At 42.5% G+C, this 24395-nt stretch overlaps 1 protein-coding gene across 3 annotated transcripts in view; it reads left to right on the top strand.

Moving 5' to 3' along the window:
- OSBPL10 (oxysterol binding protein like 10) overlaps positions 1–24395 on the top strand; it is a 320106-nt gene that overhangs the window by 66082 nt on the left and 229629 nt on the right. The window contains exon 1 of one of the 3 annotated variants that reach the window (XM_032321062.1): positions 14355–14663. The exons of the other annotated variants lie outside the window; for them this stretch is intronic. The gene's annotated coding sequence lies outside the window, so the exon portion shown is untranslated. Of the gene's footprint in view, positions 1–14354; positions 14664–24395 lie in introns of those variants that run through there. 3 annotated transcript variants of the gene reach the window in all.

A 24395-nucleotide genomic window follows, 5' to 3' on the forward strand; every position in this document is an offset into this window, starting at 1 on the left:
ACCTGAGCCTTGAAGGATGAATAGGAGTTCACCAGAGTGAGTTTGCAGTGGATTTCACAACAGCGTGATAAATCATGAGTGAAGGCTAAATGACTCTACATTATGGTCTGTGTTGTGCTATGCTCTTTGTCCCAGTACAGTTACTAATAAAACTCTTTTCACTCTCAAAAATGCCCTATTTGGGGGCATCTGGATAGCTCAGTTGGTTCAGCACTGCCTTCGGCTCAGGTCATGATCCCAGGGTCCTGGGATTGAGTCCAGTGTTGGGCTCCCTGCTCAGTGGGGAGTCTGTTTCTCCCTCTCCTTGTTCCCTCTGCTTGTGCTCTGTCTGTGAAATGAATAAATAAAAGATTTTAAAAAATACCCCAGTTTGACAATAAATTACATGGTCAATCTGGTAAGGACTTGGAGACTTGAAGGCATGAGGGCAAATGATATATTTGAGGTGTAGTGCATCCTCTTAGTTGTCAGAGTATAGTTTGGGGGTAGAAAGAGATGTGTCAGAGTTGAGGTTGGAACCAGTTGTGGAAAGTCTTGGAGGGTCTTCTATGCTCTATTATGAAGACTGGGCTTATCCTGGACGTTCTAGGAACCATTTCAAAGCTTCCAGGTAAGGGAGTGTGTTGACAGGACAACCACAGGGAAGATAAGCTTTCTGGATCGTTGAGAAGTTTCCCTTTGATCCATATGGTGCGTGCTTCTCCCAAACACTTCCACTTAGAGAATATAGTTTCCTGAGAAGCTATCCTTGGCCAAGTTTTGTTTGATTATATCCAGTCACTGTTCCCAACTGTGTGACTTGCAGCTGAGTTTCTTTAAGAAATGTAGAAAGGAGATTTTTAGGGGATTCATGTCGATTTTCTTGATTTATGAATGAAAGGAGTTTAGCTCTGTTACTGGTTGGTGACTGTTTTAGTTGAAGACAGAGAGAGATAGTGATGGAGTTATCTAACTCAGTAGTCGGCATAGTATGGCCTATTGGTGAAATGTAACTTGCTGCTTGTTTTTGTCAATAAAGTTTTATTGGAACACAGCTACAGTCATTTGTTTACTGTCAATGAGGGCTACTTTGATGCTACAAAGGCCGAGTTGGGTAGTTGCCCCAGATGCTCCATGACCTGAAATGTCTACAATGGCTATCGGGCTTTCTAATGACAAACTTTGATCCAACTGAATTTGATAACTTTTTTCATAAAATCAGTAAATCTCTGAAATATTTTCCCCATCTTTACTCTTGAGATAGTTCTGTGAATGGACTAAATTATCCTGTGTTCAGTACATGTATTTGTTCCAAGGGCAGGGTGGTGGTGGTAGCTCATGTTTTCAGTCTTACAGGAGTAATTGTGCTACTCAGGATTTTACCTAAGAGAGGCATAAAGCTCCAGAAATTATCTTTTTCTGTCTTCCAGGAGGTTTAGAATCGACTCCCTGGATCTGTTACCAAACTCCCGCAGAGACGCTGCCAAGGCCTCATGGCGTGTTCGCTCCCTCCTAGGGCCCGCGGCGTGTCTGGCGGCTTTCCTTTCTTAACTCCAGAGTCAAAGCCAGAAAGGACAAATACGTTTCACAATTTCAAGTGTTTTTTTTTTTTTTTTTTTTTTTTAGGTGTTGTTTTACATGAATGTGTGTGTTTGAGAATATTTTTAGCTTTTAAAAATACAAGAAGAAAAAGAGGTGTTTGGTTGGCCTTAGAGCCTTTCCTCCTTCTACCTCTGTGGTCTGTCTTGGTTTTAGTGGCCATGTTTCTTTGTGTCCTGCATTCGGAGTGACCCTTGCCCTCTGATTAGTGTCCAGTCATATACTGATGTTGAGTGGAAACTGGACCTTTGGAAAAATAGCCAGGGAAAGCGAGGTGTTCGCCAGAAACATCTTGTGAAGGAACCCGAATTGGTGACCTTGCCCCCTTGCCTCTGCCAGTCTGGATAGCTCAGCTCTTTTGTGGAATCAGGCCACTTGCAGTCAGGGATTCTTCGGTAAAAGGAGTGTGGCTACCCTAGGAAACCAGATAAATGAAGAATGCTGTTTAGTCATTTATGGTCCTGGACATTGCCTGTTGCTCTTGCTTTGTGAAGTGCTCACGTTGAGGGTTTCCTTCCGTTTTTATTTGCTCCTTAAAAGCCCCAAGTGATTTTTATATCCCATGAAACCCTCACATTAACTGCTTGAGATTTGTCTGGAAATCCCTGGGATCCCTTAAAATAGCTTCTCTTTTGTGCTCTAGAAAATTCTTGTCGCTGATTGCCAGCAGCTACCTCTTAGAGTTAATGAGGTTTTGTCCGAATCTGTGTGCAGGGCTGAGAGGAAGTTTCCACCCCAGCGAGACAGAGCCACATGTGAAGCCAGCGGGGTGACCACATCACTGTCACCCTCTCCAAAAATGAACACCTCCCCCCCAACCGAGTCCTCGGTGTGCCTTTCTCCTCTTGCCTCCCTTTAAAAAAAACACACACAAAAACTAATAGATTTTATTTATTTATTTTTAGAACAGTTTCAGATTTATAGAAAAATGAAGCAGATAGTACAGACAGTTTCTGCATACCCCCTCCACCCCCAGAGTTTCTCTATTATTAACATCTTATGTGAATGTGGTACATTTGTTACAGTTAATGAACCAATACTGGCACCTTATTATTAACTAAAGTATATAGTTTATTCAGATTGCTTTAGTTGTTGTTGTTGTTGTTATTGTTGTTTTTAAACCTAATGTCCTTTTTCCATTCCAGAATTCCATCCTGCATACCACATTGCACTTAGTAGTCGTGCCTCCTGAGGCTGGTGTTGACAGTGACCGTGTCTCTCTCGGACTTCCCTTGATCTTGCTAACTGGGTCATTTCTATGGACTGCTGGGCAGTGCACTGTAGGAGGGGCCTGACTGGAATTTGTGTGATGTTTTTCTCATGATGAGATGGGGTTCCGGGTTGGAGAGGAAGACCACAGAGGTCAAGTGCCATTTTCAGCCCTTAGTGTCAGGGGTTCACATATCTATGGGATTGAAGCCTAGTGCTGTTCACTAATGACCTAGCTAGAGTCGTGTCAGTCATTTTCCTCCACTGCAAGGCTGTGCTTTCCCTGCCCTTCCCATACTGTACTCTTTGAAAGGAAGTCGCTATGTGCCGCTCACACTTAAGGAGTGTTGCTCCACTTCCTTGAGAGAAGAGTGTTTACATCATTTCTTGGGACTTCTTCTGCATGGGAGATTTGTTTCTTTTCCTCCATTCATTTATTCATGTCGGTATGGAATCACACAGGTATTTGCTTTTTACTTTGGGTGATGGTCCAGTGTGACTTTCTTTTGTTGCCAAACATGTGCCAGGTCTGGCCATTGGAAACTCTTTCAGTGGGCTTCTGTGTCACGTTCACATGCCCCCACTGTTTGTGGCCTTTTCTGGTTTGTTTTTGAGCAATTCCTTACTTTCTGGCACTGTCAGACCCTCCAGGCTCATCTTGTGTATTTCCTGCCCCAGTTCTAGAATCAGCTATTTCTCCAAGGAGCCCTGGTGCCTTTTATTGGAGAATGGTACTAAAGACCAAGATCTGGGTGCTGGGTGTGCTGGCTGCTGTAGCTGTGTCATTTCTTGTAGGTCCTCTCCCCAGACAGAGGGAAGAATGTGTGTCTGCTAACCTGTATATATAGACCCATATTTATGAATCTTTCCATATGTAACCATCCATATCTGTGCATGAGTTTAACTCATGTGTATCATACTGATGTCCCCAACTCTGACCCATTACCACATTGATCATTCTAGACTCTTCTTGTTTATTTGTAAACTTCCTCTTCAATGGTGAGAAAATTGGTTTATACCCTCTGATGTCCTTTGACTTAGTTGTTCAGCTCCAGTGTACATGCATGGCCATATCAGAATGTTAACCCGTACCCCCGTGGGAAATGTCTTTGTCAGGGAGAGAGCCCAGTGCTTACGTGTTGTTTCTTATGCCTTTAGTCTTACAAGCATTCATTTCCAGAGCTACTCAGGTCAGTACATTCCCCCCACTCCCTTTAGTGAGGCTCTTTCATACATTTGTCATAGTATTGTCTTGCCAGCCGGGATTCCTTCCTGGGATCCCATGACCTTCTATATGAGGTCCTTTCTTAATTTGCAGACCATCAAGGTTTACTGTTTGGGTGGTACGGCTCTATGGGTTTTGACAAATGCTTGTCATGTATCCATCATTATAGTATTCCACCGGATAGTTTTACCACCCTAAAATGCCCCATGTGCCACCTGTGTGTCCCTCCCCTTTCCCTCCTAAACCATTGGCAACCACTACTCTGTGTACCTTCTCTCTAGCTTTATGTTTCCCACTGCTCAATTTTTAAATTCTTTCTATTTGGATCTATTTGAATCTCTTAGGTGAGTATCTTCTGAGGATGACCAGCTATTCAGAGTGATTATTGTGCTGCTCTGGGAGGTATAGGAAGTTGGACTTCTCTTTGGAATCAAGTAGAGGATAATTATGATAGCTGAGATGTAATACCTTGACAGACCCTCCCTGTATTGTAGTCTGGGTGTGACGGTGGCTAGACCGCCTTGTGTGTGTTGCACAGCCTTGTTTTCCTAAGCCCAGGATTGTGAGCCCCATATACTCAGCAAGCACATTTGGAGACACAGTCTCGAAGCCATTCTTCCTTATTTGTGAACTGCCTCCCATGGGCCCTTGATAATGATATTCCCTTCCAGTCAGATGCCTACGTTGATGATCTGTGTCTCCGATTCACCATTTCCAAGAGAAGGGGATATGTTATTCCTGGAACCTACCTGAGGCAGTAGAACCGAGTCTGTGAGTGAGGTTATCTTGTGGGTGGCAGGTCTGGACATTCTGCTTGGGAGGTGCAGGATGAGCAAAGGCCCAGAGTGAGGGCATGGAATGATCTGTGGGAGTTGCAGGACGTGGGACCTGGGAGGGATCAGGCTGGGGTTGTAGCCTTGGTGGGTGGGCAGGATCAGGTTATAAGAGGCTCCCTGTGGGGTTTAACTTCATTCTGTAGATCAGTCGCCACAGATAGGCCTTGGAAAGGCCATTTGTGGCCTACCTATGTGTTTTGTTTTGCTTCTATAAATGTTTTCAGTCATTAGTTGTCATGATTTAAAAATCAGTTGCTTTCACTTAAAAATCTGGGTGTATATATGTAAGCATCACTGTTCAGAATTTTCTTGAAGATCAGATCATCTAGCATCTGTGGGTCTGTCTTCACGTGGCCTTATGAACTAGGGTGCAAGTGCCCCGTGACCCTGGTCTTGGCTGGTCCACTGTACCCACTGACTTTGCCTCCCTCATCCTTACTCCTTACAGGTTCAGTGGAGGCAGCGGGAAAGGGAGTTGCTTCTTTCTGGTTCCCTCCAGTTCGTCAGGGTTCCAACCTGGATACCACCTGACCATTCCAAATGCTTAGATGAAAAACAGCTCTTGCATCTGTCTTCTAGACGGGCTTTTTAATTTTCCAGGGAACTTGTCTTGCTGTCTTATTACTTTGTTATTATGACTATTTTTATTTTTTTGACAATGGCTTTTTATTTGTTTGTTTTATTTATTTATTTATTTTCAGTTCAAGTGTTATTAACACAGTGTTATATTAATTTCAGGTGTCCAATAGAGTGATTCAGCAATTCTGTATATCACTACTGATGTAAGAGTGATATACTCATCATGATAAGTGTACTTTTTACTCCCCTTCACCTATTTTACCCAGCTCCCACCCACCTCCCTTCTGGCAACTGGCAGTTGGTTTATTATTAGTATTTCCGAAAAATCCCAAGAGAAGGTTTAAAATAATAACAGCAAAGTGAATTATCAGTGTGTTATTTACTCACCAAGGATGACTTTTATGCTTGGAAGGGAACATCTGTGGTTAGTTGTTCTTGTTCAATTATTACTCAGTTTATTAAAATTGTAAATTTTAACAAGTAATATTTCTTAAACCTTAACCTCAACTTGTAGATATTATTTTATTTATAAACTGGCAATTTTTATGCTAAAAGTGGTTTTGCTTATTTATCAGCTAACACTCACTTAACTTCTAAATTTAACATTAACATTCTTAAGCCTTTTAGCACCTTACAAATTAAATCAAACTCCTTTGACATTTGAAACTATAATCACAAATTTAAAGAATCTGTTCCTCTTAAATACCGTCACTAAAGCTGATAAGAAAACCGAGAAGCAAACTGATCTGCAGAATTTTAGTAACTCTGGAGAATTAATAAATCACATATATCCATTTAGCAGAACAGATTTTCTTAAATGTTTCAGACATCTGGAAAGTGTTCATGAAGTAACTCAGAACTCACCTCTTCTCAAAACTAGCACAAACCTTGAGGACATGGGCTTTAAATTTATTTCCTTATGATCTTTAGGCTTATTTTTATATCTTCTACAGAACGCCATAATCCTACTCAATACCAAGAAGAAAAGAGCTTGCCTTAGCTCAGTCAAGGTTATGTGCTTTGACATATGGATTGACTGTTGTTGGCATACTAGGTCTGTTTGTCCAGTGAAGATCTCCGGAGCTGGCTAGTTACAAAGTTTCCTAGTGGGTGGGAGGTTTAGGTTTTTATCCTTCAGCTGGGACTTAACCAGTTGCAGTGAGGTTAGGAGCAGGCTCTGGGTTTCCATTCCTTTCTGGCTGCCTTGCCCCCTCCCACCAGACATGGCTGCCGAGGACCTCTCCTGTGATTTCAGGAACCCAGGGATGCTGAGCTCCGGCTGCAGGGACTCCCACTTTGTCTTCTCTTACTTTCCAGTGTCCTGTAGTCCTCCTTCCTGGAGTCACATTATTGATGTGCACAAGCGAAGTAACAGGATGCAAGGAGACAGACTCACATTATTTAGAATTAATGCTTTTGGACAGGCTTGAGATAGAGGTCTCAGAATCTAAATACTAGAGCAAAAGAGATGTACTTAGCAGCATATATTTAGTCTGCGTATTTCTTAATAGGAGTTGAGGCTTACAATAAAAACATTTGTTACACAGAAGAGTTTAAGTGCAAAAGGAGAGATAAGCCGCCATTTTTGGGAAAGGGCGAGGTGGACGAATCAACGTCTTTGAGTTCTTTGACAAGAAGACAAAAGGCCACCGATTTTGGTTTTGTTCTTGGGAAAGAGGGAGATTAACATGTGCCTGAGAAGTAATTAATCATGGATTTATAGAGCTTTTATGTTAGGGGAGAAAGGTGATTGTGAAAATGTCCACTTCAATCTGTAAGAGTATTGAGTGGAGCAAACATTTACATTTTTATTGCACTGATTAGCATACTGCAGCGCTGTGGACTGTGGAAAATGTTCATTTTGGGGGGTGGTGGTAAAAGGGCGAGTCAATTTAGGGGGAGGTTTGGTGCACAAAGCAGGTGTGAGATACCTCGCTTGTGCTCTGCTTGGGAGAACAAAGGCATCCTAATGCTTCGGACAGATCTCTTACTACACTGGGTCCCCCTGTGTTTAGGGGCAGGGGGTTTCACACTGTCCTTCCAGCCAGATCCACCCAACCAGGAAGACAAAGTGATAAGGAGCATTTTATTCTTATCTTAGAATTGAGGAAATATAGGAGCAGGAAGATGTAAAACACATGCCCCTTGGCTTTTGCGTGTTGACTAATTTGAAAATGTTCTAGAAATGTAGGCCCTCAGAGTTAAACCGTGTGGTTTAGCCCTTTGAATAGAATTCAAACGATGTCCATGAGAGGAAATAAAAACTTACTGTGCATTAATTACTGACTTGCTGGAGACTGCTGGATCCATGCTGAGGAGATATTTTTTCTAGCTTTATTGAGATATAATTGACATTATAACATTGTATAGATTTAAAATGTACTATGTGATGATTTGAACTATGTGACCATTTATATATATTGGAAAATGATTACTATAATAAGGTTACCCATCACTCATGCAATTACAATTAGCTTTTGTTTGTTTTGTGGTGAGAACAGTTAAGATCTACTCACTTAGCCACTTTCCAGTATGTAATGCTGTGGTGTTTACTGAAGTCACCCTGCTGGAAGTTCAATCTCCAGAATTTACTCTTATATCTCAACGTTTATATCCTTTGACCAGCATCCTTGCATTTCTTCTATCCCCTAGCTCTGGCAACCACCAATCTACTCTTCCTGTGAATTTGGTTTTTTTATTTTTTAGAGTCCACATATAAGTGAGGACATACAGCATTGATCTTTTTCTGACTTACTCTGTATAGCGTGATGCCCTCAAGGTCCCTCTGTGTGGGGGTGATGTTGCATGGTTGGTCACCAGAGAAGTTGAGGACAGGAATTGGGAGGGGACGGAGTGGTTAGAATAACAGCAGAGCAGGGCAAATCTTATTCATGGTGTTTTCTTTCCTGTTACTATCAAAATGCTGCAAAATCCTGCAAAAATGCTGTGTTCAGAGCACTGTTGGATTCGGCTGTGGATACAGGAGAAAATACAACAGACACATCCGTGAACACAGGGGTCTGTTAGAACATTCTACAATGAGGGAAATGATCCAGAGGCGTGCTGTGCAGTGCAGTAGCCAGTAGCCATATGAGGCTATTGAGCACTTGAAATGTGTTTAGCATGACTGGAGAACTGATTTTAAATTTTATTTGATTTTAATCAATGTGAGTTAAGTAGCTGCATGTGGCTAGTGACTCCTTACATAGCATAGTTTTAGTGGTTCACATGGACCTAATAGTCTTCCTATTTAGCCTCCAGGAAACTAGAAAAATTTGATACTGAAGGCTAGAGTGCCAGGCTCAAATAATTCCACGTATTGGGAAATGAGAGTCCTATCTTGGATATATTTTTGCTATGACATTTCCCAAAGTGAGTTCCATGGAACCCTAGTTCCATGAGATACACTGCCCCAGAAAACTTTTTTTTTCTTTTTTACTATTTTTTTTAAAAAAGATTATTTATTTGTTTCTTTTAGAGAGAAGGTGAATAGGGGGAGGGGCATAGGGAGTGGGAGAGAATCGCAAGCAGATTCTGTGCTGAGCTTGGCCTGACCTGGGGCTCGATCTCACAACTCAGATCCTGACCTGAGCCAAAACCAAGTGTTGGCTGCTTAACTGACTGAGCCACCAGGCATCTCTGCTTAAAAATCTTATGGCTGGTAACACTACGTGCTGCCACATTCTCCTGGGGCTAGACAATGAGCACCAGCATATTTCTTCTCTGATAAGTCACATAGTAATGAAATTGATGGTTCATTCAGTTTCAGTATGGCTAAGTTTCTTAAACTTAGCTATTGATAACACCCTTTTGTTCCCTGACACCTATCAACATACAAACACTTTGGGTAGTGCTAGTCTAGGGAGACAGGTGAGCTAGCTTTTAGGACTGGCTTAAACACCAAAGGAAGAAATGGTTATAGTTTTGCCATAGACTGAATGATTGTGGTCCCCATCTCCCGTCCCAAATTCATATGTGGAAACCTGATCCCCATTGTGATGGTGTTGGGGAGGTGATGAGGTCATGAGGGTGGACCCTTCCTGAATGTGATTAGTGCCCTTATAAAAGAGACCTCAGAGAAGTTGCTTTCCCCTTACACCATGTGGGGACCCAGTACAAAGACAGCCATCTACAAACCAGGACACAGTTTTTCACCCAGCACGGACTCTGCAGGTGCCTTGACTCTGGACTTTCCAGTCTCCAGAATTGTGAGAAATACATTTCTGTTTCTAAGCCACCCAGTCTGTGGGACTCTGTTACAGTAGCCCGAATAGACTAAGACAAGTTTCTACTTGGTTCTTGATTTTTCAAGAATGTGAGAATCCCTCCACTCTCCTAGATTATGGTGGGTAGAAATGTGACAAGATCAGGGGCATAGAACCACATATTATACATTTGGGTACAGAATACATTTGCTGCTTTCAGTAACAATTAAAATCTTCAGAGATTTTGATCAATCTATAGATCTATATCTATTTATAGGGTTTTGTTCACTTTGTCTTGAGTTCTCTAAGTTCTCTTTTTTAAAAAAAATTAAAGATCTTATTTATTTATTTGACAGAGAGAGAGAGAGACAGCAAGAGAGGGAACACAAACAGGGGGAGTGGGAGAGGGAGAAGCAGGCTTCCTGCCAAGCAGGGAGCCTGATACGGTGCTCAAACCCAGGACCCTGGGATCATGACCTGAGCTGAAGGCAGACGCTTAACTGACTGAGCCACCCAGGCTTCCCTACTAAGTTGTTCTAAGCTAGCCTGTGATCTGAGTTAGTCTGAATTAATACATGTACAGAGAAGCTGAACTGTTTGATTTTGCTTTTCTGTTTGGATTTATAAAACCAGTTACTCATATGGCCATTTTCACCTTCTGACTGATATATAAAGACCTATGTGGGCTCTGTGGCAGTTGCTTAAGTTCCCTCAGCTACTTGGTGTAAATTAAAATCACAGAGTCTAGGAAATATTGACCACATATGGTATTTTAAGAATTATGGTTAGATTGAATTATATACCGGTTCTCACTCATGCTGTTATGTATGTGGGTGTTTGGGCATGTGTCCCTGTATATACACACACAAATAAGGTATCTAGGTTTGCTAATGCCTTACAGAAAAGGAAAACTAGGCCAGATTCAAGGTTATTCATATAATAATGCCACTCTTCTTTGTCCTCTGAAATACTTTCCTGAGCAGCAGAGAGGGAAATGGCATGAGCAAACCATGGGAGTGGATCTCCTGTTATCCATCATGCTTGCGAACGCCATCCATCATGCCTGATGCGGCAAGAAAAGGTTAGAGCTGCCGAGGGGTATATCTTCCAAGGTCCCTTTCGGTGCTGAAATTCTTTCCTTGGATGACAGCTTTATTGAGAGTTTTCACTGTAGTAAAACAGTGTATTGTAGGCTAATGAATTTTAGCCTCACAAGCGAGATATGCTCAAAATATGTAAAGGCTTCAATTAAAAAAATGTGTATGCTGAACTTGATTTTTGGCCTTGGAGTAGGGCCAGAGTTTCTTGGGTTCCTTAACTTGGCATTTCATTCGAACAGGTTAGAAAACTTTGCTTGTTTCTGCCATTCAGAACTCCTTGACTACCAGTTCTTCTTCCAGTTTGCCATTTTTTTATTCCTATGACTATCAATATTTTTCCTTTTACAGGTTTTTAGAAAATATTGTTTTATTGTGGTAATGTACATAAAATTAATTGCTTTAACTATTTCTAAGCATTTTAACTATCTGTGGTATTAATGAAATCCATTCACATTATTTTGCCACCATTTTAATCGAGCTTGTTTGCATGGAGCATGTAGGGAAATTCCCAATGGGGCCTGATCTTCTATCACTTGGAATTTCTTCTGTATTATTAAGTTAAGACAGTTGTTCATAAGCAAGGCTTGCCAGCCAAAGTCAACTATTTCCATAGGATAGCCATACATACAAAGGGAGAATGACTAACATTTGCATATTCCCTGCCTGTGGTACTTTATGTCCCAAACAAGGCAAAAGAAAAGTGTGGAGTTGGAAGATGACCCCAAGCTGAATGGTGTTTGCCACTCCCATGAGGGTCGAATGGGATTTCACCATAAGACCTGTAATCCCTGGCCTGGGAAAGGTGATAAAAAGCTCAGAACATTTTCATGGTCAGCTAAGCAGTAGCTCTGAGGTTATCTGCCAAATCTAGCCCATTGCCTTTTTTATGAATAAAGTTTTATTGGGACACAGACATGGGTATTTGTTTACTGTGGTCTATGGGTATTTTGGTATCACATCAACAGAATGGAGTAGTTGCAGCAGACTGTCTGGCATACTGAGCCTAAAGTATTTACTTTCTGGCCCTTTCCAGAAAGTTCTAGGAGCTCTGCCATAGGCCCTGAATGTTATCAGCTGTGTGTGCCTTTAGAGTTCTACCTTAGACAGAGGGCTAAAGCAGGATGGGCCACATCTGAGTTCCCTGGGTGTGATGTGTTTAATAGGGACTCTGCTTTGGTGTCCTGAGAGACTGTGCCATCGCAGTGAAAAGAATCAAAATAACAGCCCAGGGGTATGGCCAACCTTGAAACAATGTTCTCTGATCCAGGAGAGCGTTTTATTCTGGACCATGCCTGAGAAAAGAGCCTACTGGCTTACATAATGATTTGAATAAAGGAAGTAGGGTCCCTTTAATTCATGAAGTGTTTATTAGGAAGGTAATTTAAGCATGCTATAAATATTTGTAAGGCTGGGGAGGTTTATGGGTCCATTTGAAGGAAGTGACGGCTGCTCATTACATTTTGCAATGTAAGACCAAGCTATATTCAAATACCACCTTTGATTTGTCATACATTCTGTTTGCCAAGAAGTTCAGCAGGGGGAGAGAGTCTCTGGATTTCTGGCCTCTGAATTCTGCAAATGCCTTGTCCATTACCGAAGTCTGTGCCCCCGTGTTGAAGGCCAGAGAGCAGGGATGCCAAATGGCTGTCTCCACATCTCCCAAGGCAGGCAGCCCCTTGGGTGCTCCAGAACTTGCCTTTTGAGTCTATTCAACTTCTCAGCTTCTTTCTCTCTTTCTTTCTTTTTGTTTTTTTTTTTTTTAAGGTGTTAGGTGATTGGTTTCAAAGCTGCTGTTCAGAGTGGGAGCCATTCAAGTAGATTGATGGGAAGTTCACAGACGGCAGAGTAGCATTTGTTTCGCCTGGGATGTGGGGAATAGCCCTGGAAAGAAAAGCTAATGTGGACGCTGAGGGTCTGTGGGTGTTACAGCACGCTCATTTGATCTGAAATTGCTGGGGTGCCAAAATGAGTCTGCTGAGTCAATGAGTCAGTGTGGAAATGTTAATTTGCATTTTTTTGCTAATGAAATAATTTGCTGAGAAGAGACGATTTAGTGAGACGTTCCCTCTCCTTTTTTTTTTTTTTTTTTAACCTTGAGTTGTACCAGCGATAGCTTTCATTAGCCACAAGAGTCGTAGAGTTAATGGAGTCTTTTATTTTCTATTATGCTTAGTTCTCTTTCCCAGGACTGAGCTCCAGGTACCTTCCAAAGTGGCCCCACAAAACACGATGCAGAAGACCAGAAACCAAATCAAGTTGCTATTCCGGCTGAAAGCCAATATACTTCTTTTGGTCGAGAATGCTATTTAGAAACTGTAGGTCTTGGTGATAAATGATTTAGCTGTCACATCAGTAGTTCCAAGTATAAAGGACGGTGGTTCTGGAAACATGCCGCCAGAGGGCCAAGCATGCCTTTGGGAGAGGTGATGTCAGCTCTCTAGTTACTTGATTCACTAACTGCCAGCTAGGTTTCCCGTAGCTCAGTCTAGAGAAAGGCAAAGGAATGAACACTGTCGTTAAAAATCCTGATGAGTACCATCTACGTTTCAACATTCTATTCTTTTAAGATCCCTCTTTTTTTTTTTTTTTTAAAAAGATTTTATTTATTTATTTGACAGATCACAAGTAGGCAGAGAGGCAGGCAGAGAAAGCAGGAAAGAAGCAGACTCCCTGCTGAGCAGAGAGCTCGATGTGGGGCTCGATCCCAGGACCCTGGGATCATGACTGGGACCGAAGGCAGAGGCTTTAACCCACTGAGCCACCCAGGCGCCCCAAGATCCCTCTTTCTAAGTGGGGTGATATGTCCCTCCAAGCAATCTGGCGTCTTCAGAGGGCCCTTGACCGGGCTCCATCCTCTGACGGGTGCTGTTGGAGAGGTGATTCTATGGTTTCCTGTTGGTTGCTAATCACCAGTTAAGTGAAAGCCCAATCAGGCAGTGCCCCTTGTTCGAGCCCTGTGGGAGCTGCTCATCTTCTCTTTCCAGCTCTTTGCCCTAAAGTGCCGCCATCTGTAGCCAATCAATAACGACCACGTACTTTAAAAATACCCTGGCTTATGGAAATGGAGTATTATATCAGGGAATTGATTGCCGCAACCCAGAGGATCACAGAATGTTTAGAGGCAAGTAACCAGCCTAAAGTAATAGGAAACCAAAGTCAGTGCCGGTTTTCCTGTTCCGCCCTGTCCTTAACCTCCTCCTCACCAGTGAGCCCCAGCAGACGTGAGCAGCCCCTTTGCATGGGAAGAACACTTGGTGGCATCGTCCCAAGCTGGCCACCTTGCCTCTAAATCAGATCACAGAAGAATAAGTTATCGGGCTGCAGGTGGATGAGAAGGGGGGTGGCTCATTTAGGGGGCTAGACAATAAGCCAGGGAAAGTCTTCTGTGGGACCTGTCCGTACGTGTTATGTATTCTCTTGTGCACATAAATCTTTGTGTGGACTGTTGCAGTAGGCTTTTGTAGACTTACCTGCTTCTCTGATCCACTCATTTGAGCTTTTTTCTGGAGTGATTCTCAAGTGTCAGAGCCCTCCAGGAGCCTCCCCCCCTTATCTGGCTTAAAACCTGGCATACAAAGGATGTTCTCAAACAGTAGGCTCAACTTTGCTTTGATCCTGGGTCACAGACCCTCGGGTGGGTGCATGACATCACATCTGGGGTGTGACCTATGACCTAATGGAGACCTCTCCGTAAATTATGACATCAATAATTCAGAGTCAGACTGTGTAATTTCACTGCTTCTCCAGAGGGTTGGAGAGATGTTGGGCTTCTTAGAGCCGTAAAAGTTCTTTCGACATAAAACCTACAGAAGTGGGTTTGGCAGGCAAGCTGTCTTCCATGACTTCAGTGATGCTTTTTCAGAATCCAGTCTTACTTCCGTGAGTTCTTTTTTGGCCATGGATGGTCTGGAAACATCGTCATCACCATCAGGTACAGCCCCTTTGATTCCCTTTGATTTCTGAAATGCGCATCAGATCCGCTAGTGGTCAGCCATCCATGGGAGATCTGGCCCCCACCTTCTCTTCCTGCTCTGAGGGGAGGGGTGGCCAGTGAGGGAAGAGGACAGGAGGCTCAGGACAGTCCCCAGATCAATACATTAGGCCCTGCACGATTGGGAATTGATTATTTAGTTAGCTGGCTAGTCTTCGATCGGCAGTAAGTACGCTAGATAAGATGCAGAATCAGTGATTGTAAACTTCTTCCGATCCTGGCGCAGAGCCTTGTAAATATTCAAGTAGCTAAAAAGTCGGTGTGTTTGGAGAATCATTTTGGCTTTAAGGAGCTTTGTGTTCTGGTTGTGATAGTGGTGATGACCATATAAATGAGGGTGGTGACAACGAAGGGACAAATTTTTATTCACTGGTCATTCAGACTGGTCCCATTAGGGAACAAGAATTAGGCCGCCTCCTCTATATGTGTGATACTTTGTAGGCCCAGAGGGCTGCTTTATCAAGTGACATGGCCCCAAAGGAGTTTCCAGATTAGATGGCAGAGATAGTCACGTAACCAATAATGATTAATAATAATATATTAATAATATTAATTAATGATAATATTAATAAATAATAATGATGATTAATAATAATTAATAATAAAGGAGCAGAAGCAGCCACTACCCCAGATGACCTGCCACTGTTTCAGCTCCATCAGTTGGCCGGTGACGGAGCTGATGAGAGAGGGATGACTTCCGGCTAGGACTGGTGGGAGTGGGAGGTCAGATAGATTTTTCTGAAAAGCAATTTAGGAGGTAGTTGTGGGGAGGCTGCGAAATAAATTCAAAGAACCAAGCGAAAAGACATTAGTGGTTTGGTTCCCTCCTGGTGAAGGGAGTGTTTTGTTTGCTGGAGTCTGGCTGAGAGAAGTGACAGATAATCTACGGGACAGAGCTTCGGAGGGGCGTGCCCTCCGTACGTGGTCACATCTTTGGCTACGTGGTCCTAGGTTCCCTTTGTGAAATCTAGAACAGCCTCCGAGGACACCCCCTCAAGCTCATGTCACTTCACGGCAGCATAGATTCATAACATTGAATAGCGGCAGCCGACATTTAAAACTCAGGCTAGACTGTTCCCATCAGTGGCCAACACAGCCCCTTCCTGCTTCTTTTTCTCCTGATTTTTCCTCCTTTGAAAGGAGGGGAGGAGCCAGCACGGTTATCCAGGCCACGGTTTCTTGGCAGGAAGCGTTTCACTCTCTTGCTAAGGAATCTTTGATACTTTTTCTGGAGGTGGTGTGATCGAGATTTCAAACCCGATTTGGAAAATATAGTTGATGTTTGGAATTTGGTTGGTATTCATTAATTTCCATTCTCCTCTCCCATTAGGCTTTAACTTATTATGATTACTTTTTAGTTTTTGAATTTTTAAAAAAAATTTTTTTCAGTTTTTTTAATTCTTTTTTTTTTTTTTAAATTCTCTCTTTTTTGAGAGAGTGTGTGTATGAGCTGGGTGAGGGGCAGAGGGAGAAGTAGACTCCCCACTGAGCAGGGAGCCGGATGAGGGGCTCGATCCTAGGACCCTGAGATCATGACCTGAGCTGAAGGCAGAGGCTTAACTGACTGAGCCACCCAGGCACCCCTTATTATTAGTTTTCTAGTAAGTATACTAAACAACCCAGTGTGGGGCTTGAACTCATGACCTTGAGATTGAGTCACAAGCCCTAATCACTGAGCCCGCCAGGCACCGGAGGCCTTCTCTTATTATTGAGATGAGCAGTCACCGGGTTCTTTGACGTGGTGCACTTTAATGGATGGTCACATGGTCTTTGGCACGTTGGTAAATTTGCTGTCATCCTGTAATCTGAGCAACAGCAAGTCACAACTCGTGTGTCCAGTATGTGATCACAAGCACGTGCCCTTAGAAAAATAAGTTCCGTAGGAGGCATGTGTAGGGTTTTCAAAAAGAGTAATGGGTGAATATTTCCTTAAAAATGTGTTACTTGACAAGTATATGCTTGCTGTCAGCTGGACACTGTTCCAAGCATTTGATTTATTATTTATTTTTTAAAGATTTTATTTATTTATTTGAGAGAGAGAGAAGGAGCAGGGAGGAGGGAGAGGGGGAGAGAGAAAGGGAGAAGCAGGGTCTCTGCTGAACAGGGAGCCTGATGTGCGGCTCCATCCCAGGACCCTGAGATCATGACCTGAGCCAAAGGCAGAGGCTTAACCCACTGAGCCACGCAGGCGCCCCATGTTCCAGGCATTTTATAAATAATAATGTATTTGTCCCTCACTGAGGTCCTGCAAGGTAGATAGTTTTATTACCTGATCCTTGGTTGCTGATACGTGTGTTTGGTTCAGCGGGCAGCTACAGACACATGTTTGTAGCTGCTTCTGATTTCAGAACAATTCTTTGGAGAAAACCTTAAAACAGAGACTTCTGTCCATTCACTGGTGCCGCCTTCTTCCACGAAAATCAGGGCAGTTCCAGCTTTATTTGAGCTCAGTGACAAAACACCAGCTGTTCCCACGAGGTCAGACCAGGCTGGAAATGATGTTGGTTCAGGTTCCCTGAGAGGTTGTGGAGAGTGAGGGTGTGTGGAGGTTTCGGCCCATGGTGTCCTCCGCTTGGGATTATGTGTTCCCCCAGAGAGCAGGTGTGTGCCCGCAGCCGCCCAGGAGGACCCGGGTGACCTCACGGCGCCTTTGTTTTCGGACTGGGTGTTGGGCTCATGGTGGGTTGTGTTGCGTGTTGGCTCTGGAGCCTGTGTTGCAGGAACAGCGGAGATTTTAATCTTTCTGGGGGTGCATTTTTGATGCGTCTGACCCTTTCAGGATGGTTGCATTAAATGCCAGGGAGAGCTAGCCAACAAGTGGATTTCATTTCGGAAGTGTGTTTGTTTTTCCAGGGCCCTTCATGGTGGCTTGATTGGATGGCCATACCTCATTTTGGCTTAATTCTTACGTTAGTGCCTGTGAGTGATTGCCAGGCCTGCTCCCTTTTTTCTCCCTAGCCCTGAGATTTGCTGACTGGGCGGCTGGTGTGTTTCTGCTGAGTTTTGGGTTTCTTGCCCGTCTGGGAGGCTTGGGATCCCATGAGGGAAGGTAGTCAAGCCAGAAAGCGAGAGCTGGGCAGGAGAAAGCGGATTAGAGTGGGTGTGGAGGGACTGGGTGTGGGAGAGCAGGGAATGAGCAAGCGAGCGCTCTGGGTCCCGGAAGAGGTCCGTTATGGGATTTTTCCTGGTGAAGCCCCATGGCCCATGGACAGTGAGATTCGGATTTCTCCCTTTCATCTCCTGGCCTTCCCTTCCCCCAGGAGTCAGCAGCCCGCAGAACCCTTGGAGGAGGAATGACTCGAGGGCAGGCTTAGCTCACTGGTTGAAGCAAACATCACACCTTTGACCTCCAGGCTGAGTATTCACCATTTCCTCACCAGTGTTTCTTCCTACTCCATGACCCTGCTTTTAGATTCTTTCAAGTTGAGACCCTTTGTTCTGAGGGGGAAGATTTAGTATGTTCTAGAGTTGTGGTTGGGGGCCAGATCACTTAGGCTTATATCTTTACTGAAGAATGGCTGTGTGACTCTGGTAAGTGAGACAGCCCCTCTGTGCCTTGGTTTCCCTGTCTTTAAAGAAAGGGGTAATATGATATCTAACTCAGAGGGTTCGACAAAGCTTAGCAATTATTTTCTTCTCTGCCTTCCCAGCTCTCCTCCATAGCGGGACCATAGGATGAGGCAGGAATTTTTGTCCTCCAACTCCATCCCCATTCCCGGCCTCAGGAATGGTGCCTGGCTCTTAGTAGGTGCTCAACTAACTCTTGAGTGAATCCATGTGGGAAAGACTGTGTGAATGTTCTTTTTTGCTAGGGCCTCTTGTAGTCCATGTATCTTTGAATAGAGAGAGAACCAAAGAGGAAAGGCATGGAACTGGAAATGTCAGGAAAGTACAAGAACTAATAAATTCTCATCTTTCTTCACACTGTCCGCTTTCTGCGTTGTTGAGCTGACTGTTCTCCCTCTCTGCTCTCTGTGGAAACTGAGACTTTCTAGAAGGTCGCCCAGGGCACTGGTGACTGACTTGGGGGGCTGCATTAGGACTGGAAAGGGGCTTGTGAGAGTACTTGAGACAGTATGCTGTGGGGCAGAGTGACAGGGGACGCCGTGTAGATTGGTGGGGAAGGAAGGCTTCGTTGAATGGCAGACACTTTGGAGCTGAGATCTGAATGGACAAGAACCACCTAGGTTAAGAGTAGGGAAGAGGTTTCTAGGCAGTGGAACAGCATGAGCAAAGGCCCTGAGGCAGGAAAGACATGGAAGCAGGAAAATAGCCAGTGTGGCAGGAGCAGAGGGAACAGGGAGAGGCTTGGCAGAAGATACTGCAGAGGTGAGTGGGTAAGTGAAGTTACATCATGCAAGATCTTTAGGCCCGTTAAAGATTTTGGATCTTATATTGAATGCCATAGGAAGCCATTAAGGATTTTAATCAGGAGTACACGCTGACCTCATTTGTAGTTTAGGAAAAATCATTATGTTAAATAGAGGAAAATGGATTAGAAGTGAGTGAGAATGGATGTGGGAAGATCCACAGAAAAACTTTGTTTTGACTTCAGGGTTTAAAAGAGTATTTCAAGGGGCACCTGGGTGGCTTTGTGGGTTAAAGCCTCTGCCTTCGGCTTAGGTCCTGGTCCCAGGGTCCTGGGATCGAGCCCGGCATCGGGCTCTCTGCTCAGCAGGGAGCCTGCTTCCCCATCTCTCTTTGTCTGCCTCTCTGCCTACTTGTGATCTCTGTCTGTCAAATAAATAAATAAAATCTTTAAAAAAAAAAGAGTATTTAAAAATCCATATGGTCACTTCAATAGATGTTGAAAAGACATTTCACAAAAGCCAACATCTATTTTTTTAAACATCTATTTTTTTTATTAAGTTTTGATTTTGAAATAATTTTCAATTTATATTGTTGCAAAAATGTAATAACATTCTCATATACCATTCCCTCAGCTTTTCTAACCAACATCTATTTTTAATTAGCATTCTTAATAAATTAGAAATGGTTACTTCCTTATTATAATGAAATATATCTCCCTGGAACAGCCAAATTCATACAATGTTAAATACTGGGATGTGTTTCCACTTAAGACAAGGACAATATGAGGTTGTGTGCTCACTTATATTAGAACATTTTGTGCCATGCAATAAGGCAAGAAAAGGAAATAAGCAATTAGGAAAGAGAGAGCCATCCTTCTCAGTACCTGTAATACCCAAAAGAGTTAAACTAAAAACTTCTAAAATTGATGAATCAGTGATATGGTAAAATTGTAAAATAAATTTCTAAAAATTTATACCAGTATAGGTGCACCTGGCTGGCTCCGTTGGTAGAGGATATGACTCTTAATTTTGTGGTCATGAGTTTGAATCCCACATTGGGCAGAGATTTCTTAAAAAAAGAATCAAGGGGTCAGTCATTGAGCATCCGACTTGGGCTTGGGTCATGATCCCAGGATCCTGGGATCGAGTCCTACATCAGGCTCCCTGCTCAGCAGGAGTCTGCTACTCCCTCTCCCACTCCCCCTGCTTGTGTTCCCTCTCTCGCTGTATCTCTCTCTGTCAAATAAATAAATAAAATCTTTAAAAAAAAAAAGTCTGTACCAGTGTAATAGAGATAAAATAGTTGCCTTAAATGCCAATGATTGCAGTAGTTTTGGTTCCAGTATTGTATAATTTTTCTTTGGAGGGCCAAGTTGAGAAGTGAGGAGAGAGATCTTGGAGAACAATACAGGAAGAGTAGAACAACTGGCCAGTGAGAAATCACTCCTGGTGGTCAAGAGACCAGAGGTAGAGATTTCAGTGGGGGCAGGGGTAAAGACAGTGTTATAGTAAATGATTTGTTTTTTTCAAAGTTTCATTTTTTAACTTTGTTGGTTTATAGAATACCATTTTAAAAATAGTTCTTAGTATATTGCTAAGGTCTTTTTTCCCAAGGATTTTATCTATTTATTTGAGAGAGTGTGCACACCTGTGTGCAGGGGTGAGGTGGGGAAAGGAGTGGAGGGAGCAGATGCTGCCCTGAGCAGGGAGCCTGATAAGGGGCTTGATACCATGACTCTGTGATCATGACCTGATCTGAAATCAAGAGTCCGGACATGTAACCAACCCAGCCCCCTGGGTGCCCTGCTAAGGCCTTTTGAATTGTGGTTGTTTTCTGTTGAATCTTTTTCCGAGCTTTGTGTAGACACTCATATTTCTCCTAATATTGAGAGTTTCAATTTATTTTTCATTTATTACCGTACTAGTCCTGTACTATGCTAGGACGGCAATATGGATACTGTGTAGAAGTAATGATTGTGAGCATTCTTCTCTTATTGATCATTTTCATAGGCAATAAGCTTCTTAACATTTTCAGCTTTTACTTTTAGAAGCAATGCGTGTGTATGCACACACACATGTTCTTGTGTAGGTATGGTTTTTAGAAACCATTTATCTGTTAAGGCAGTTTTCTGCTATTTCTGATTTGCTAAGGATTATTTTCTTTCTCCCATAACTGTATATTAAATTTCACATATTATTTCTCTGCATTTATTAAGGTAATCATACATTTTCTTAATTTCTTTAAAAATTTTAAGACATTTTTCTTTTTGTGTTTGTCTTACAACCTTTTCTACCCTTTTACTTTCATGTCCTTGTGCCTTAGGGACATGTTTGGAATTTTTTTTTTTAATCTGTTTAATTTGCATTATCTGTTGTGTAACTGTCAAGTTTAGTTCATTTATAATTTTGTGATTACTGATACATTTAGGTTTGTTTGGGCTGTTGTAATAGCTAATTTCTATTGGTTTGACTTTTTCTATGCTTTTCCCTCCCTGTCTTATTTTTTGGGGGATAGATTGGGTTTTTTGTTCTTTTGTTTTTATACCATTTTTTTCTTTCCATTGTTTTGGAATTTACACACTTTCATTTTTGTGGTTTTTCTTGAAATTGTGCATTGAGCTTTAAAAAGTATAAAGGTAACTATTTTAATCCCCTTCCCAAACCAGCTGAATAATTTCAGTGGTCCCCTCCTATCTTACATGCTGTCATTCATCATTTTAGTTCTTTTAAAAAATCCCACAAGTTTGGCATTTTTATTTCTATACAGACAGTATTTCTGCTTCTCATTTTATTCATTAGTCATTCCTTTTGCATATCAGATATTCAGATACATATCTTTAGGATTCTTTTTTTTTTTCTAAAGAAATTTAAAAGCTCCTTAATTGTTGGGGCCCCTGGTGGCTCAGTGGGTTAAGCCTCTGCCTTTGGCTCAGGTCATGATCCTGGGGTCCTGGGATGGACCCTCTGCTGTGCAGGGAGCCTGCTTCCCCCACCCTCTCTCTGCCTGCCTCTCTGCCTAGTTGTGATCTGTCTGTCAAATAAATACATAAAATCTTTTTTTTTTTTTTAAGATTTTATGTATTTATTTGACAGAGAGGGAGATCACAAGTAGGCAGAGAGTCAGGCAGAGAGAGAGAGAAGCAGGCTCCCCGCTGAGCAAAGAGCCCAGTGCGGGGCTCGATCCCAGGACCCTGAGATCATGACCCGAGCCGAAGGCAGTGGCTTAATCCACTGAGCCACCCAGGCGCCCCAATAAATAAAATCTTTAAAAAAAAAAAAAAAAAGCTCCTTAATTGAAGGTCTCTGTGTGTTTTAATATACCTGTAAAGGTCCTTTGTATTCTCATTCTGCAACATTTCTGGGCACACAATTTTTTTTTTTAAAGATTTCATTTATTTATTTGTCAGACAGAGGGACAGAGAGACAGAGAGAGAGAGGGAGGGAGGGAGAGCATAAGCAGGGGAAGCAGTAGGCTGAGGGAGAAGCCCAATGTGGGTCTCAACCCCAGGATCCCTGGGATTATAATCTGAGCCAAAAGCAAATGCTTAACCCACTGAGCCACCCAGGCCTCCCTGGGCACACAATTTTAATTTGATAACTATTTTTTCTCTGTTTTGCAGATACTCCTCTGCCTTCTGGTCACCATGGTTTCTGTGGAGAAACATGCCATCATTCTCATTGAGATTCCTTTGTGGAGGACCTGACCTTTCTCTTTGCTTTCTTTCAGGATTTTTGCTTTGGTGTTTGGATTTCCTTTTTTTCTTTCCTTTCTTTCTTTCTTTCTTTTGTTTTTTTTTTTTTTTTTAAAGATTTTATTTATTTATTTGAGAGAGAGACAGTGAGAGAGAGCATGAGTGAGGAGAAGGGCAGAGAGAGAAGCAGACTCCCCATGGAGCTGGGAGCCCAATGTGGGACTCGATCCCGGGACTCTGGGATCATGACCTGAGCCGAAGGCAGTCGTCCAACCATCTGAGCCACCTAGGCGTCCCTGGTGTTTGGATTTTCATTATGACATGATTAGTTGTGAAATTCTTTTTATTTGTCATGCTTGAGATACACGAGAATCCATTTTGGAAAATTTGCAGCTGTTATTTCCTTAAATATTGTCTTCCCATCATTCTCTCCATTCTGTTGTTTGATGCAGATCAGTGTTTGGCCTCCTGATCTGCTAATGTCTCTCCCGTGGTTTCAGTGTATATTTTCTGTTGTTGCTGCACTTTGGGGGAATTTCTTTAAGTATATCTTTCAGGTTACTTATTCTCCTTCTCTCTCTGTTTTTAAATTTTTATTTATTTTTAAGATTTAAAAAATATTTATTTGACACACACACACACACACACAGTGAGAGAGGGAACACAGACAGGAGGAGTGGGAGAGGGAGAAGCAGACCCCCACTGAGCAGGAACCCTGATGCAGGACTTGATCCCAGAACCCTGGGACCTGAGCCAAAGGCAGACACCCAATGACTGAGCCACCCAGCCATCTCTCTCTCTTTTTTTAAAGAAAATATTATTCATTCAGTTTTATATAGAGAGGGAACAGGGGAAGGGGCAGACGGAGAGAGAATCCCGAAGCCGACTCCCTGCTGAGCTCAGAGCCTGATGTAGTAGGTCACAATCCCAGCACTCTGAGATCTTGACTAGAGCCAAAATCATGAGTCAGCCACTTAACCGATTGAGCCACCCAGGCACCCCCAGATTACTTACTCTCTTTTTTAGCTGTTTCGAATCTACTGCTTTAACCATCCAGAGATTGTTTTATTATTTTTTTTTAATTTTAATTTTTTTGAGGTATAGTTGACACACAGTGTTACATTGGTTTCAAGTGTACAAAACAGTGATTTGACAAGTCTGTATGTTATGCTATGCTCACCACAAGTGTAGCTCTCATCTCTCATCCTACAACTACAATGCCATTACAGTACCATTGATGACATTCCCTATGCTATACAATCTTTTAATTAAAAAAATTATAATTTTAATGTATAGTGGTTGCATTTTGTTTTCAAATATGCCTCTTCTTTCCTGATAGTCTTTTGTTATGTGCACATCTTTGTATTTGTATACTTTATTTCATTAACTATTTTATACCCAGCTATTATATACTCTTTATCTGACAATTTTAATTATCTGCTATTCTTGGGGATTTGAATGCATTGTGGCTTTTGTTTTTTGTTTTTCGTTTTTTGTTTTTGCTGCCAAAACTCAGTCCTAGTGGCTCTTCTTCTTTTGTACTTGGTGATCTTTGTGATCTTTGTGAATATGTTGCTTGAACTTAACTACATGACAATATACATTATGCTTCCTCCGGAGGGGATTTGCTTTTGTTTCTTAGAGTAGACGGGGGGTGCTGATCTGAGACC

Source organism: Mustela erminea, chromosome 1 (genome assembly GCF_009829155.1).
Source record: "Mustela erminea isolate mMusErm1 chromosome 1, mMusErm1.Pri, whole genome shotgun sequence".
NCBI classification, from domain to species: Eukaryota; Metazoa; Chordata; class Mammalia; order Carnivora; family Mustelidae; genus Mustela; species Mustela erminea.